The sequence below is a fragment of the Engystomops pustulosus genome, chromosome 6, assembly GCF_040894005.1.
Source record: "Engystomops pustulosus chromosome 6, aEngPut4.maternal, whole genome shotgun sequence".
Taxonomy (NCBI): domain Eukaryota; kingdom Metazoa; phylum Chordata; class Amphibia; order Anura; family Leptodactylidae; genus Engystomops; species Engystomops pustulosus.
Window position 1 is genome coordinate 70,802,918 of NC_092416.1, and position 17,638 is coordinate 70,820,555.

A 17,638-nucleotide genomic window follows, 5' to 3' on the forward strand; every position below is an offset into this window, starting at 1 on the left:
TTAAACGTCAAACTAGCCGCGCACCTAAAATAACCACCTTTCCCTCATCTATCGTTCAATTCCAGATGTTTTGCTGCGCCTAATGATATTCATCACTTGCAACGTTTTCATTTAGGCGCAAAAACGGGCGCAAAAACACTCCAGCCCGAAGGTGGCGTTATCTGAGAAGAAAGCACTGAGCCCCTTTGCAGAAGAGCTCATTTCTAGCAGCAAAGCTCAGCCAGACACTGGAACATATAAGGGCTCATTCACACGGCCGTCTGCGGGGACGTACATGCGGCCGCAAATTTGCGGCCGCATGTACGTCCCCATAGACGGCAATAGCGGCACGGCGGGGATCCGGTGCCACACATGTGTGGCACCGATCCGGGCCGCACACCGCAAAAAGATAGAGCATGCTCTATTTTTTGGCGTGTGTGCGGCCGTGCGCCGCTATTCTCTATGGAGGGAGGAGGGGTCACCTCCTCCTCACCTCCAGCACACGGCGGTATGTCCGCACGGCGGGCATACCGCTGTGTGAATGTACCCTTATAGATACAATTAGATACTCTGCAGACACTAGAACATATAATAGATACATTAGATACATTACAGACAGGAGCTGCAGACTCTATTTACAGTTCATCACCTTCTATTTACAAAATATTCTGCAAAACGCTGAGCTCACAGCAAGAGAGAAGAGAACTTTGCACAAGTTTGCAGAAGCTTGCAGAAGTTTGCAGATATTACAAACAAGTGTCCCCCATGTAATTCTGCACAGTGTATCTGAGGGGGATATTGTGCAGAATTATAGGGGTGCAGCAGGAGACCAGCACTGGGGGATCCCCTCCAGGAGAAGCCACTGCTGAGGAGGTCACTGGGTGCAGGGTGTCACACACCTGGGTGCTGCTGTGGGGGTCATTCTCATGCTGGGCTGTGGGAGAAGCAGAGAGGAGCTTGTAGCAGGATCACATGTAAGTGCCTGAATCTAACATTGCGCCTAAACTGCGCCAAAATTGCGCCTAAACTGTGTTAAAGTAAAGTGATTAATAAGAGGCAGAAAATATACTTATCACAGATGGTTGTAGCTTGTGATAATTCTGGCAAAACAGTGCACCAGCATTTAGGCGCAACTACTACACTTAGGCGCACAAAAGTGATAAATGTGGCCCTTTATGTTTTAACAAATATATGCTGTCCCTGGTCTATGTGAAAAGCAAGTATATTCATTATGTAGACCCCTGTCTTTCTTTGAATGGGCACCTGAGAATGCATCAGGTGCTCTCTGACTTTAGAGAAAGGAAGTAAGAGCTGAAGAACAGGTTTAAATGTATCTACAGACTCTATGCTAAAATTTGTAAAGACATATAGCCATAAATCACAAACTGATTTATCAAGGATACATATTTTATTAACATATACAACAAATATCAATAGTACGGTCACCATGACAATAAAATCAACCCATAAAAAACAATCCACATATCACATAAGTACATCAATGGTCGATCATATTTGAAAGTAGATACTAATCAAAATCGTTGTCCCACAATCCTTGTAATACCTTGCTGAACTTGTGTTACTCTGCTTGTACAGGTGCAGGAAAGGTGAGAAATGTGTCTATTTGTCAGCATCGGCACATATTTATGTAATAAAGGAGCCCTCCCCGCTCCTTCGTAAGACAAAGTAATTAGAACTAAGTGAATTCCACCGAGTTCAGAAATACAGGAGCTGAGTTCTTGAAAACATGTTATTATTAATTAAAGATTGAGAATGCGGGAGAGAGGGGGAAACACTGACTGCTCGGCTTTTTTCCTGTGTTTCAGAGTAGTTTCTTTCCATGTGTCTCTCTGTACTAAATTTTTCAGTGTTTTTAACATCAGACTGATGTTACGTATAATTACTAACTTTGCACCAAAATTATATTTGACATGGCTTGTGAGGCAAATTAGAGCATTACAGAGTGTGCAAATCCACCTGGGAAGAGGAGCCTAGGCAGACGAGACAGTGCAGAGTAAAAGTAATTTGAATATTACATGTGCCCTCCTGAAATTGCCAAAATCATTTAAATTGCTAGAACGGATATTTTCTCTAATTAAACGTGTGTATTGGAGGGTTCATAATAGTGTTTTATGGAAGGCGGAGGACCCATTTTATTCTCTAAATTAATCTATAGATGGCTCCATACCACAGGGGTCACTGCAGACCTAATTAAAGAACAAATGTCCAAAGGTCTTGTGCTAAGTTGTTTATAAGTAGCTTGTGTAATCCCCGTCCATAACCCTTTCTTGTGCATCGCTAAATGTTGCTTATCGGTTCAAGATGCTAAAGATGAGGTCAACTTCATACATGTGGGATGCTCAGAAAAAGGCTGAAGTTTTTAGAGAGATCTGCTTTAATACTCTTTTTCTGAGAGAAGATCAGACCAGATGACAGCAGAAAAGAGTGACTGCATTCAACGAAAAACTCTTTCCCATCTTATATTGCCAGGTCAACACCACATCTCTTTAATCAAAAATATCCTGATAAAATATTTGTATATTTCACAACAGAGGTGACCTCTTTCAAATACAGCTTATAAGCTAATTGCCCTAGGTCCCACTTAATAGCTGATTTTGTGGTGGGAAGTTACAGCCCACCAAGTATGTCCCTTGTAGTTGTGTAAATGGAGAAGCAGCCACTTAGATTGCTTTAATACAATATGGCATTAGTTAACCAAAAGATGTAAGCTGCTCTTACAGAATGGCCATGGACAGAATATGTCCATTTATCACATACACTCACCAGCCACTTTATTAGGTACACCATACTAGTAACGGGTTGGACCCCCTTTTGCCTTCAGAACTGCCTCAATTCTTTGTGGCATAGATTCAACAAGGCGCTGGAAGCATTCCTCAGAGATTTTGGTCCATATTGACATGATGGCATCACACAGTTGCCGCAGATTTGTCGGCTGCACATAATGCGAATCTCCCGTTCAACCACATCCCAAAGATGCTCTATTGGATTGAGATCTGGTGACTGTGGAGGCCATTTGAGTACAGTGAACTCATTGTCATGTTCAAGAAACCAGTCTGAGATGATTCCAGCTTTATGACATGGCGCATTATCCTGCTGAAAGTAGCCATCAGATGTTGGGTACATTGTGGTCATAAAGGGATGGACATGGTCAGCAACAATACTCAGGTAGGCTGTGGCGTTGCAACGATGCTCAATTGGTACCAAGGGGCCCAAAGAGTGCCAAGAAAATATTCCCCACATCATGACACCACCACCACCAGCCTGAACTATTGATACAAGGCAGGATGGATCCATGCTTTCATGTTGTTGACGCCAAATTCTGACCCTACCATCCGAATGTCGCAGCAGAAATCGAGACTCATCAGACCAGGCAACGTTTTTCCAATCTTCTACTGTCCAATTTCGATGAGCTTGTGCAAATTGCAGCCTCAGTTTCTGGTTCTTAGCTGAAAGGAGTGGCACCCGGTGTGGTCTTCTGCTGCTGTAGCCCATCTGCCTCAAAGTTCGACGTACTGTGCGTTCAGAGATGCTCTTCTGCCTACCTTGGTTGTAACGGGTGGCGATTTGAGTCACTGTTGCCTTTCTATCAGCTCGAACCAGTCTGCCCATTCTCCTCTGACCTCTGGCATCAACAAGGCATTTCAGCCCACAGAACTGCCGCTCACTGGATGTTTTTTCTTTTTGGACCATTCTCTGTAAACCCTAGAGATGGTTGTGCGTGAAAATCCCAGTAGATCAGCAGTTTCTGAAATACTCAGACCAGCCCTTCTGGCACCAACAACCATGCCACGTTCAAAGGCACTCAAATCACCTTTCTTCCCCATACTGATGCACGGTTTGAACTGCAGAAGATTGTCTTGACCATGTCTACATGACTAAATGCACTGAGTTGCCGCCATGTGATTAGCTGATTAGAAATTAAGTGTTAACGAGCAGTTGGAACGGTGTACCTAATAAAGTGGCCTGTGAGTGTATACTGAAACCCACTTGCCATTAGTGTTCACCACCTTGCAGAAACTGTGCAGCCATCACTGTCTCCCATATCCTCCCTCTCCTGTCCTAACCTGGCTATTTATCATTATAATAATTTTCTCAAAAGCGCCCTGGATAAGATGGCACCACAGTCAGTTCGAGCCTTTCGACACAAATGTTGGCACCCTTGGCACACACCACAAACCCGTTTCCTTCGGCAGTGCTCCAGGAGTGCCGAACATCTGTAGAGAAAATCGCACACATCCGCTGACTTTCTGCACTTCAAATTTATGCTCAAATCCTTTAACTCTGCTCTTCATCTTGCTAAACAGGTCTATTTTACTAATCTAATATATTCTCTTTATAACAACCCCAAAAGGCTCTTTGATACTCTTCACTCCTTACTAACACCAAAGGGGCAGCAACCTACCAAAGATCTTGGGGCTGAAGATCTGGCCACCTACTTTAAAGATAAAATCGACTGCATTCACCAGGATATAATTTCTCAAGCCACTAACACCATTAACCTCCTTCCCTCTGGTACCGCACCCTTTTCATTCTCTTCCTTTGAGCCAATCACAGAGGAAGAAGTGTTCAGGCTCCTCTCCTCTGCTCGCCCCACTACCTGCATCAATGACCCCATCCCCTCCCATCTGGTGCAATCCCTCTCTCCAGCAGTCACTTCTCACCTTACTAAAATTTTTAATCTCTCACTCTCTTCTGGTGTCTTTCCCTCATCTTTCAAGCATGCAGTTACTAAAGAAACCTTCCCTCAACCCATCCAGTGCTGCTAACTACCGACCAGTTTCTAATCTCCCTTTCATCTCCAAACTCCTAGAATGCCTGGTCTATTCTTGACTTTCCTGTTTTCTCTCAGCTAACTCCCTCCTTGAACCCCTACAATCTGGTTTCCACTCTATGCACTCTACTGAAACTGCTCTTACTAAAGTCTCCAATGATCTCCTCACTGCTAAATCCAAATGTGATTATTCTCTCCTCATTCTTCTGGATCTCTCTGCAGCATTTGATACTGTGGATGACCAGTTCCTCCTCAGGGTGCTTCGCTCCATTGCCCTGAATGACATTGCAGCCTCCATGGTTTTCTTCCTGGCTGCAGTTTCAGTGTCTCCTTTTCTTGATCTCTCTCTTCTTCAGTTCCTCTCTCTGTCAGGGTTACTCAGTCCTCTTCTCTTCCCCCTCTATAGTGCCCCCATTGGAAAAACCATCAGCAGATTTGGTTTCCAATATCATATTTATGCTGATGATACCCAACTATATACTTCTGCACCTAACATCACCACTGGCCTAATCCAGAACACTGCCGATTGTCTCTCTGCCCTCTCTACCATCATGTCCTCTCTTCATGAAACTTTATCATTCTAAGACCAAACTTCTTGTCTTTCCACCACCCACTAACAGAGTCTATCCTAACCTCTTCATCTCTGTGGGGTCACCATAATCCCGAAGTAGCAGGCCTACTGTCTTGGGGTTGTGCTGGACTCTGACCTCTCCTTTGAACGATACATTCAATCTCTTGCTCTTGCCGCATGCATCTCAGAAATATCTCTAGAATCCACCCATTTTTCACATTTGTAAAATGGTAACTGTTGCATGGTCTGTTCCACCCAGGTTCTGCACAAGGGGTCAGATCTATCTTCCTGTATGGACTCTTCCACCCAGGTTCTACATAAGGGATGGCTCTAACTTTCTATATGGACTATTCAACCCAAGGTTGAATAGGGGGATCATTAAACCTATGTCTTGAATTAATGATGACTGTACAAGTTTTTTTTAACCACCGAGTAAACCAGAAAAAAAATGGTGCACTCAGTTTATGCACTTTGGGCTCCCACAGGCTGTGCCATATAAATGAAAACCATGCTCTGGTCTTTATCAATCTGGTGCACACTACGCGATAGAAGTGCAGTTTGCCTCCCTATTAATAAATGTGGGCCAGTGTCTGCATCAATGTGCGAAACTGCATGGAGAACCTACTTACTATAAGAATAACATGGACGGCACCATGCCCCCCTCGCCATTTTATAGCTTGCCTCAGCAGCAGAGACTTCGGGTAACCCCTATATTTGGGTGATTGCACATGGCTGCAGACTCTGTATCCAATGTAAATCTTAACCCAGCCTGGCTGGGCACTGGGAGCTAAGGCTTCCCCATGCCCCAGAAGACTCTGTAGTAAATTTACATATTACTAAAATAAAGTTTTTAACAAGTTAGGTTCCAGGATTATTAAATTACAGATTAGGTGGGACGCAGGTAGTAGGAATCTACCATCAGATCTACTTCTGATAATAGATTCCGCACATTAGGTTTCCTTTAATGCAGGCGAGTCCTCTTTACATTTAGTTGCAGTTTATTTTTGGCACTAGCTGCTTACTGAATTGCCTCATCTACAAGATTTTGTCCTAGGCCTTTAACTGCATTTCTCCTATCAAAGTGCGCTGTCTTTATCACTAGGTCACTCCATTTGGTAAGTACTCTGACATGTAAGTGGTAATTTCTTAATAGGTTTTGATTCCGCCTGCAGCAATCCACACTAGTTGTTTTAGTGCCTCATTAACATTTGATGTGATGACGAATTCCCTAATTGTTAATAACTGCTGATGCAGAGATATTTTTTTTAAGCTTAAAACCCACTCATTGCTATGAGTATCATATGTCAATAGCCTAAAAAGGTCTGCTTCTAATAGTAAGGCATATACTATTGTCATTTCCAGACCTTTATATTGAAAAGGTTGCTATATTTCAGATTGGTGAGAACTCTGGTTTAAGCACCATGTCAATTATTAATTTATGCAAACAAATGCATCTTTAGTGAATTCTAGCTGGTAATTTATGCCCATAGCACATACTGCTAGAAGAAGGCAAACTGGAACCTTCCTATAGGATTATTTTTATTTATTTTACACATTTTCTGTTAGTTTCATTTTTTATATTGTGAATGGTCAGATACGCTGTGTTTTTTGATAAGAAAATAATTGGCAAATAATTAAATGGTTGAATAAGGCCCCAGTTATACAAACAGTGTAACGCAACAAGCAGGGGAAAACTACAGCAATAGCAGCCGTAGTAGCTGCTGTGGGGCCCTCAGTGTCAGGGGGCCTGACCTTACAAGAATGGAGGATGTGCACCATTATATACACATTATGCTGCACAATGTACAGCATAATATGTATATAACAGTGCACATCTTCCACAGTACACAGCATGAATCGGCAGCTCAGATAAAAATGTCAGGGCAGAGGAAGGGGACAGCAGAATGACAGAACTAGGGATCTCTAATTCCTGCCGTCTACTTCCTCCAAGTGGTCAGCAGCTACAAGGATTATAAGATCCTTGTATAAGATGTAATTGTATAAATGTATACATTAGTGCTTAACTGTCAGCACATAAATGTGTAAGTATACAAATCTGCATATATTCTGAGGGTGGGGTCCCATTTAGAAGTCTACTATGGGGCCCTGCCTGTCCGAGTTACAGCCCTGACAGCAAAGCGTAATCGGGCCAATGTATTAAAAGTGTTGGTCCCTAATCCCACCTTCTGTGATGTTACAGGAAGTCCTGAGTCCTGCTGGCCAGTGGTCTCGTGACCAAGGACAGACCATGAACTTTAACAGGGTAAGTACTATATGAGTGACATTATTAAGGTCTTATACGTACCCTGTAAAGTTTAGAATTTGTGGCGCCGATGTATTAATATTGCTGCTTTGTGGTATGTTGTGTTTTCAATCTCTTAATGATTCTGGCACAGAAGTTATATAGAAATATGCGCCTACACTTCAGTTATACCCTAGCGCAGGTTATGGTAAATTTGGTTGTACAAAACCCTAAAGGACCACCTTATTTGTGGGCCTTCATGCCCACACTTTTCAAAAGCACCAAAAGTCGCAATTTCTCTTTCTATTTCTCTTGTACCACAAATTGTGACTTTTTCACACCTAAATACTGGTGTTCAAGGAATGATATATTGGCCTAAATGAAACTCCTATTGACTCTTTAGTTAGAAGGTCGATGGAATGTGAACATCAGTCTGACTTACTATTTGATAGAAATACTGTGTTATCAGTTTTGCTATGAAATAAATGACCTTTATCCATTTAATGAGACTGATACTTTTCTTAAACAGTTGCGTCTTGGAAAGAAGAAGGACTTGAAGAAAGTAGTTATTTTTTCCTCTTGTGTTTTAACCACATTGATCAGTAATGCACATGTTCTACAAGCGACAAGGGACTTATCCTACAATCCACTCCTCTAAGGTATGCTTCATCCTTCTTGTGGTTTTCATCTTCTTACATCTCCATTTTTATAATGGAATAATTACTAACCTTACTGGGAATTAATCATTTGCTCCGTAAAGCAAGTAATAGACAGTATTAAAGCTATTCAGAGGAATTACACGAAACAGCTGTTATGTTTTAAAATCAAAAGGATTTTTATTTTTTTTACATTCCGAGGAGACGTTGCGCACATTTTAAATTAGCAATAATTGAATTTAATAGGTTTATATGGTATTTTTTGTTCATCTAATGCCTCTCAATAATCTTATTATTATTGCCATTCGCAAACAGGGCAAAGACATACGACTACGTTTCAAGCACGATAACTTAGTGTATGATTATATGGAGCACCAGAATCAGGAAGAAATAGATGTCAAAGGATTTGCTAAAGGCAGAAAACATACAAATCAGAGGCATAATACCTCAACTACAGGACAGGAATTTAGGAATACATATCCACACAATAGCATTTCCATTTTTCACTCCCCACTTTTAAATTTTTCTCTCCTTTTTACATTTCCATGTTTCCATGTTTTCTACATATCAACTTGTACTTTCTAGTGACATTATTCACTAGAAAGCAGCAAAAAAAAATCCAAATGCGGTGATATTGACAAAACAACACATGCACCATTTTCTTTTAGGCTATATTTTAATGTCTATAACTGTGTGCTCCAAATGAGGCCTTCGCTTTATTTTTTCCTTCAATAAGATCATGGAGATACTACGTTTATATATGTTTTATTAAATTAAAAAAATCTTTTGTACAAAAAGAAATTCTTCATTTTGCTATATTTTCAGACCAATAACTTTTTCATACTACAGAGCTGTGTAAGGTGTCATTTTTTGGGGGATGAAGTGACCTTTTCATTGTAATGATCTAGGGGACTGTACAAATGTACAACATTTTGATCACTTTTTATTAAAATTCTTATGCGTTGAAAAATGGTAAAAAAAAGTAGCTATTTGGAATTTGGGGGCTATTTTCCATTACGGCGTTTAGCACCAGGAATAAACTTTTTTACATTTTGATAGATCAGACATTTTGGAACACGTCGATACCTAACCTATTTATGATTTTATTTGTTTATTTATTTTTATAGCAGTTCTAAGGAAAGGGGGGTGATTTGAACTTTCAGGAAATTATTAGATAATTTATTTTATTTATTTTTTTACATTTTTTCTTCTGTATTTTGAGACCCACTAGGGTACTTGAACCATAGGTATACCAGGGATAGATGCATCAGTGAAACATTTATAAAGACATCTGAAAGGTATCACTGGGGGGGGTCACTGTTGAATATGCAAAGGTAATTATGACTTGATGACAAACTTATGTCCATAGGGGCTTCTTGACAGTTTGCTGCCATTGAAGGAGGGTCTGTCACATTTATTTTTAATTTGACCTATCTGACACTCCATGCTTGCTATTGGTTAGTCAAAAAGGATAGCCGTCTAATGGAAATGGCTTGCGAATATTATACCCAATATTGCTTATTGTAAATGTGATTGGCACAGTGGGACTCACTGTCTGAGACCACAATTCTACTTTAGTTTATAGCTATCATCTTCATTAGAGAACAATTTAGGCAATATATAGGGGCTTGGGAGACTCCAACATTAAATGTACAAAAAGGAGATTAACATAAGGGGATTATCTTCAAAACCTAGAGAAGCACGTTGTGGCTATGTGCGGTTACTCTCTGTTAAACACTTCTGCTTCAAAGATCCTGTCAAATTTTGTATACACGTGTCTCATCCAAACTTTTGAAACATAATTTTTATTAAGTAGACCAGTCTAGACACATGTTGTCTCCAGTTGAGACAGTAGAGTTTAAGTGACAAATGCCAGCGGGGAACAAGAACAGCGTTCCACACGACCGTTGTATGATACTGAAGTCCTGGAGAAATAAAAGAAGTGGTAACTGTAAGATATTTTTCCCCAAAAATAAAATGTATTGATATATTTAAAATAACAGGACATAAATATAATGTTTTTTAATAAACACAATTTAAAATAAAAAAACTATAAATTTAATATATAATTTTAAATATAAATTTAACATAATAAACAACAAGAATAAGTATTGAATAATGCTGCATAATCGAATCGAAGATACAAAAATATTCCTTAAGTTATCAATAGGAGTTTCTCCAATGAATCCAGAAGAAAATAGGGCACATAAGTCAAATGGATGATGAAGTACTTATCAACAAAAGACAATTACCTGACACAACTAGTCCTGGGGCCATTAAGAGGGGGGGGGGGGGGCACTGCTGGACCTTATCCTAACCAACAGACCTGACAAGGTATCAAAATTACTGTACAGGTTGGGGGGAACCTGCGTAACAGTGACCACATATCATTGATTTTATATTATGCTTTGCTAAGATAGTTAGTAGAAGGGCAACAAACACTCTAAACTTCAGGAGGGTAAATTTTCAGCAGCTAAGGGAGGACATTATAGGCATAAACTGGTGCAATGTTCTCAAAAACAAAAGCACCCCAAAAAATTGGACATTTCACAAATATTCTAAAAAAAGGCCTTTGAGAAACATATAGCATATGGGAAAAAGCATAAGAGAAACAAGGAAAAGCCAATGTGGTTAACTAGTACTGTAAGGTGAGCAATAAGCAAGAAAGATAAGGTGTTCTATTCCACAGGACTGGCGCATAGCAAATGTGGTGCCAATATACAAAAAAGGATCAAAAAGTGATCCTGGAAACTACAGACCTGTGAGTCTAACTTCTGTGGTGGGGAAAATATTTGAGGGGTTTGGGTTTATTAGAGATGCTATCCTGAACTATCTTACTGTAAATAACCTTATTATGCAGCATTGACATGGGTTTATGAGGGTTCTGTCCTGTCAGACTAATCAGATTGGGTTCTATAAGGAGGTAAGTTCCAGACTGGACCTGGGGGACGCTGTTGATGTTGTATATCTGGACTTTTCCAAGGCATTTGATAAAGTGTGGCATAGATGGTTTGTACAGAAAATGAGAATGCTGAGACTAGGACAAAATCTGTGTATTTGGGTAAGTAATAGGATTAGTAATAGAAAACAAAGGGTTGTCATTAGAGATGAGCGAGCACTAAAATGCTCGGGTGCTCGTTATTCGAGACGAACTTTTCCTGATGCTCGAGTGCTCGTCTCGAATAACGAGCCCCATTGAAGTCAATGGGAGACCCGAGCATTTTTCAAAGGGACCATGGTTCGGGAATAAAATGTGTTAATTAATTGAAAAAGAATGTCTTCTGATAAGTTAGCAGATGTATGCAAACATCTGCAATCTATTCTTCACTGTTCCGCGCGTATATTATCTCCCGACAAGTTAGCAGATGTGAAGAACAGTGAAGAATAGAATAAAAACAGTGACCACAGGATCATTTAAGTGAAAAACACAGTGAAGAATAGATTACAGATGTTTGGCACATCTGCTTACTTGTCGGGAGATACGCTGTCCCGGGATCCGCTGCTCTTCTTCCACTGAAGTCTCCCCGATGTCTCCGTGCCGCTGCCCGATGTCTCCGTGCCGCTGCCCGATGTCACCGTGCCCCGATGTCACCGTGCCCCGATGTCACCGTGCCCCGATGTCACCGTGCCCCGATGTCACCGTGCCCCGATGTCTCCGTGCCCCGATGTCTCCGTGCCCCGATGTCACCGTGCCCCGATGTCTCCGTGCCCCGATGTCACTGTGCCCCGATGTCACCGTGCCCCGATGTCTCCGTGCCCCGATGTCTCCGTGCCCCGATGTCTCCGTGCCCCTATGTCTCCTTGCCCAGATGTCTACGTGCCCCGATGTCACCGTGCCCCGATGTCTCCGTGCCCCGATGTCACCGTGCCCCGATGTCACCGTGCCCCGATGTCTCCGTGCCCCGATGTCTCCGTGCCCCGATGTCTCCGTGCCCCGATGTCTCCGTGCCCCTATGTCTCCGTGCCCCTATGTCTCCGTGCCCCTATGTCTCCGTGCCGCTCCGTGCCGCTGCCCGATGTCTCTGTGCTGCTCCCCGGTGTCTCTGTGCTGCTCCCTGGTGTCTCTGTCCTGCTCACCGTGTTCTTCAATGTGTTCTTCACATACTATTTTGTTTGCACCGTTCCGCGCGTATCTCCCGACAAGTAAGCAGATGTGCCGAACATCTGTAATCTATTCTTCACTGTGTTCTTTACTGTGTTTTTCACTTAAATGATCCTGTGTTCACTGTGTTCACTGTTTTTATTCTATTCTTCATTGTTCTTCACTGTGTTTTTTTAATTAAATGCTCGATCTCGAGCAGGGGAAATACTCGTCCGAGCAACGAGCCGTTTCGAGTACCTTAATACTCGAACGAGCATCAAGCTCGGACGAGTATACTCGCTCATCTCTAGTTGTCATAAATGTCACCTTCTCAGATTGTGTTGACGTTACCAGTAGAGTGCTACAGGGGGTCAGTATTGGGCCCCCTTCTTTTTAATATTTATTAATGGCCTTGATACTAAGCTGTGTAAAGTAATTAATACTGATGCTGATAGTATAGCATTACAGAGGGATTTGTGGAAGCTGGAAGGATGGGCGGAGATATGGTTGATGAGATTCAATGTAGATAAATGTAAAGTTGTAAAGCACTTGGTCCATTGAAACAAAAAGTACAATAATGCTTTCTAAACAGTCAATTACTTGATAAAACTGCAGCTAAAATAGGGTTATTGGTGGATGGTAAACGTAATTTTCGTGACCAGAGCCAGGCAGCTTCTGCTAAAGCAAATAAAATGATGGTATATATATAAAGAGAGGAATAGATTCTCATGATAAAGACATAGTTTTGCCCTTGTACAAATCACTAGTCAGACCACACGTGGAATATTGTGTACAGTTTTGGGCTCCAGTATATAAAAAGGACATAGTAGAACTGGGATGGTAGCAGAGGAGAGCAACCGAGAATATTAGGGGAATAGGGGACTAGAATACACTGACAGTTTACAAAATTTGGGGTTATTCAGTTTAGAAAAAAGACTGATGAGGGGAGACCTCATTACAATGAATAAACACATGCATGGACAATACAGGGATCTTACCTTATACCTTGGCCTAGAGGAGAGGCCATAGACAAAGGTTCTTTACTATAAAAGCAGTGAGACTGTGTAACTCTCTGCCGCAGGAGGTTGTTATGGCAGACTCTATGTCAAAAATATCACAGGTTATGGGGAAAAACATTTGTTTAATTCTTAAAGCTTGGACTTTATGGACTTATATACTATGAAAAAAATAATGATACCTTACACTAAATGTAAGATTTTCCTTTTTTTAGGCTTCTATTTATTCTGCTTCTGTCTTACTTACTAGCAAGATAGAATACAGAAGATAATTTCCTCATGAAAAGCAAATTAGAATGGAAGGAGTGAGGATGATAAGAGCCAAAGGTGCTTTCCCACAAACAAATGCTACACCCAGGCTGGGACTATCTTTTTTCTCAAAGAACGCGAAGACGGTCCCATCGGCCGGAAAGGTCATGGCAACGATTTTTTGGGATGCGAACGGCGTCATCCTCATGTATTTTTTAGATAAAGTAAGAAAGATCACTGGACAAAACTACAGTGAGTTATTGGACCACTTCGAAAAAAATTGAAGGAGACACAGCCGTATTTGGAGAAAAAGAAGGTGCTGTTTCAACATGATAACGCATTTCATCCGGAGTTGTCGCCGCTAAACTGAGATGAATTGCGTTATGAATTGCTGCCGTACCCCCCAAATTCACCCGATCTGGTTCCTTGTGACTTTTTCTTGTTCCCTAACATGAAGAAATGGCTGGCAGGAAAAAAAGGCATATTTTGGAGAGTTCGACAAATCCTATTTTTGGAGGGGTTAAAAAAAATAGCAGAAACGTTGGGTGAAGTGTATCTTTCTAAAAGGGGACTAAGTTGAAAAATAAAAAAATGGTGTCTTAATTTCTAACATGGGCACTTATTGAACCTCCCTCGTAGGTAGACATTTTTTTATTTGTAGTAAAATCTTGTTCCATTTGGAGACTTAATTTTAAGAACATTGGAAGAGAGCAACGTGCTGACAATAACCCTGTGTGGTATAATGAAAAAAATATTTATCTCATACTTAATTCATAAAATATTTGCCAGAATGTCATCTCCTAATTCTCTTTATAACACATTAACATTTTGATACTGATAATTAAACCTATTTTATACTCAACATAAAAATTAGATGTGGGCTATAGGATTGGAAATGTCTGATGAAATCCCTACATGTTATTAATATCTAAAATACTTCAAAGTGATGGGACGTGAAAGGACATTTACGCTGGCCTCTCAAGTTTTTCTTCTTCATTTCCACACAAAAATAAAAATTTTCTCTAAAAATAGCTGTCCTGATTAATTACAATTTATCACTACATAATTTTTTTAAGGGGCATCCCTATGAAGACACGATTCTTAAATATACTCAGGGTAACAAAATAACATAATCTCTTATTCACTATTATTAAAAAAAAAACAGCATTTCACATATATAATTCCAACCTGTCTCTATCAGTCCTGGTGTTTACAATTTGGCTGTCCTTGTATTTGACCGTAAATCTTCTGACTATGGTCAGATTCTTCTCAAGAAAAGCTTCTCTTGTCTGCAAACTGCAGTGCTCTCTGCCTCCTGTCCACCCTCCCTGAATTACAAGACCAGCTCAGACACAGGCACTTCCTAGCAACAAGCATTGTGCAGAGACTTAGTCTACAAGCTACAGACACATAAGGTATTTACCTGTGAGGCAGGCATATAGCAAAGCTGACTGTGTGTGTTATAGCTGACTTAGCAGACCAGAGAATGTCATCGTATTTTATATCCATCTCATGGATTTATCATCTCCCATTTCTGATCTGCCTCATCTCTCTTTTTTATGTGTCAGATACCAGTAGAATGTTCAGAAGATAAATAAAAGTGTAGATAAACCCTGATAATCTAAGCACATTGTCAGCATCTTATTGAACAGAGGAATCATGAAGTGTCTGCTTAGAGAGTCCTCACACACTATTAGGAGGTTGCCAAGAGGGAGTATATTGACAGGCAGGACAGTGAGCCCTAAGCTGAGCCCCACAAGGCTGTCACCTACCTACTCGCCCCAGGTGCCCTAAAGGTGGCATGGGACAACCACAAGGACAATCCCTCCCTAAGCCACTGTGCAGACACAGAACAAGACAAACAAACAAATAACGCAGAAGAATAGTGAGTGGCCTGAATCACAACAAGAAAGCAGGTACAATACAGAGTCCAGAAAGGGATCGTCAAGGGTGCAATAGTTGAGATTGATAACCAGAATACAGGAGAAATAAGCAATACAACACAGGGAGGGAAACCGAGCTAAAGTGTAACCTGTAACCAGCAAGGTCTAATGGGAGTTGGCAGGTATATAAGCGAACTCCTGGACACACCGCCTGCAGCAGAGTAGAGGAGCTGTCCATCATACCTGTAACCCTTGCTGGACAGGACTAAGGAAGAGGGAGCCAGTTGTGGCTGAATAAACAAAAGACTAGACCACAGTTCACACACTGGAAACACAAACACAGACAGACATAAACGACTTCTTAACTGCATTCTGCGGAGAGAGGATGATCTTGGTACAGATACTACAGTATCTGGCACAGATACTACAGTAACCCCCCCTTTTATGAGGGGCCACTGGACCCTCATTATGACCACCCGGTTTTGGTGGTGGTACAGTTTGATGAGACATGGAGCATGGAGATCTTTTCCAGAGACCCATGACAAGACCCTGCCTCTCCAAGTTAACGCCACTGTCCAGGGGCCTACTGAAACCTGGAGAAAACCCTGGATACTGTGAAAATCACCCAAACAGCTACAGTATGTAATACGTTAACAAGACTGAATGTTTTATGTACAAGATATATGAAACCTACTGTCACTGACAGTAAATAACACAGATTTATTCAAAATTACAAATTTTCCTGTATATTGATGTAGTTACTCAAAAAATTCCAACTAATCTTGGAAGGTGAGGTCAATAAATAAAGGTTTGTATAAAAAAATCTACAAGAAATCAATGACACAATGAGTAGGCCAGTGATGGCGAACCTTTTAGAAACCGAGTGCCTGAACTACTATCAATTGATTTTAGATTTTTAGTTTCAGTTATTGTGAATTTTTTATTATAAAAATAAAACTTTTTTAGAGGAAATGATATATATTTTTCCAAGGCAATTAAAGCAACATTAGTTTGAAACAAATAGATTTGGAACTTAATTGAATATTAAAGGAGTTGGCAACTAATCAATAAATATCCTCTATTAGACATGCCTCTTTTAAAAGCTGCAGCCTTTTCCTGTACTCATCCTCTGCATACATGATCTCTGTCGTCCATGTGATGACACCCTCTGTGTCTCTCTTCTCACAATCCATGTACACTTAGAGAGACTGGGAAAAAGCAGGGGAGGAAGCAGCTTCAGTTATAACTGGTGCAGCTCCTCCTATTCAAAAGAGCTCAGAGATGTAAAGAAAGAAGCATGGAGGGACTGCACACAGTACATAAGTAAAAACAGGACTGCTGAATCACTTAAGTTAGGTTATTTACAAGGCAGTAAAGGCATATGGGCAACTTATGTAAAGGAGTGGACAAGCTCTTTCATAAAAATTTGGTAAAGCTTCAACAAAGCAAATTTTAAATAATTTTCAAACAATGCTTTGAAACCTTTCCACCTGTTAATCTGGTTTTTAACCTGTCTTTGTAATCCATTGTCACGTTTAAATTATTCCACTTATCACATAAGGTTTTCACAATGCTATAAATTATATAGAAAGTTTATTCTATGGAAACAGCGCATCGAAAGAAGACAATGGGGCACACTTACTAAGGGTCCGTCGGACGCCTTTCTGTCGAGTTTCCTGAATTTTTCAGATTTGCCCTGAATTGCACAGGCGTTTTTGGTGCACGCAATCGGATTGTGGCGCATCAACACTGGCTTTCAGGCGACACAAATCAGGGGGTGGGCCGTCAGACAATCCCATTGATTCGGACAAACTGCGGAATTTAACTTTCAAAATTGTGTCACAAGACACAACCTCACATGCAGCGGGAAGAAGATGGTGAACTCTGGCGGACCTGAGTGGGGAAGCGACACATGCAGGAAATTAGACGCATGATCTTAGTGAATTGCGGCAGCTTCAAATCCTCGACGGACATTCCGGATCGGCGGCGTCAACGGGACGGGTAAATAAATGTGCCCACTGTCTGTCTGTAGCACCACAAAAAATGAGAGGAGATAGCATGAAGAATTTCTCAAGCATGTTCCCAAACATATAAACTACTGTCAAAAAAAAAAAAGAGGCTGATCCAGCACTCATTTCAAAGGGTCAAAACGTATCCTTTTTTTGGCAT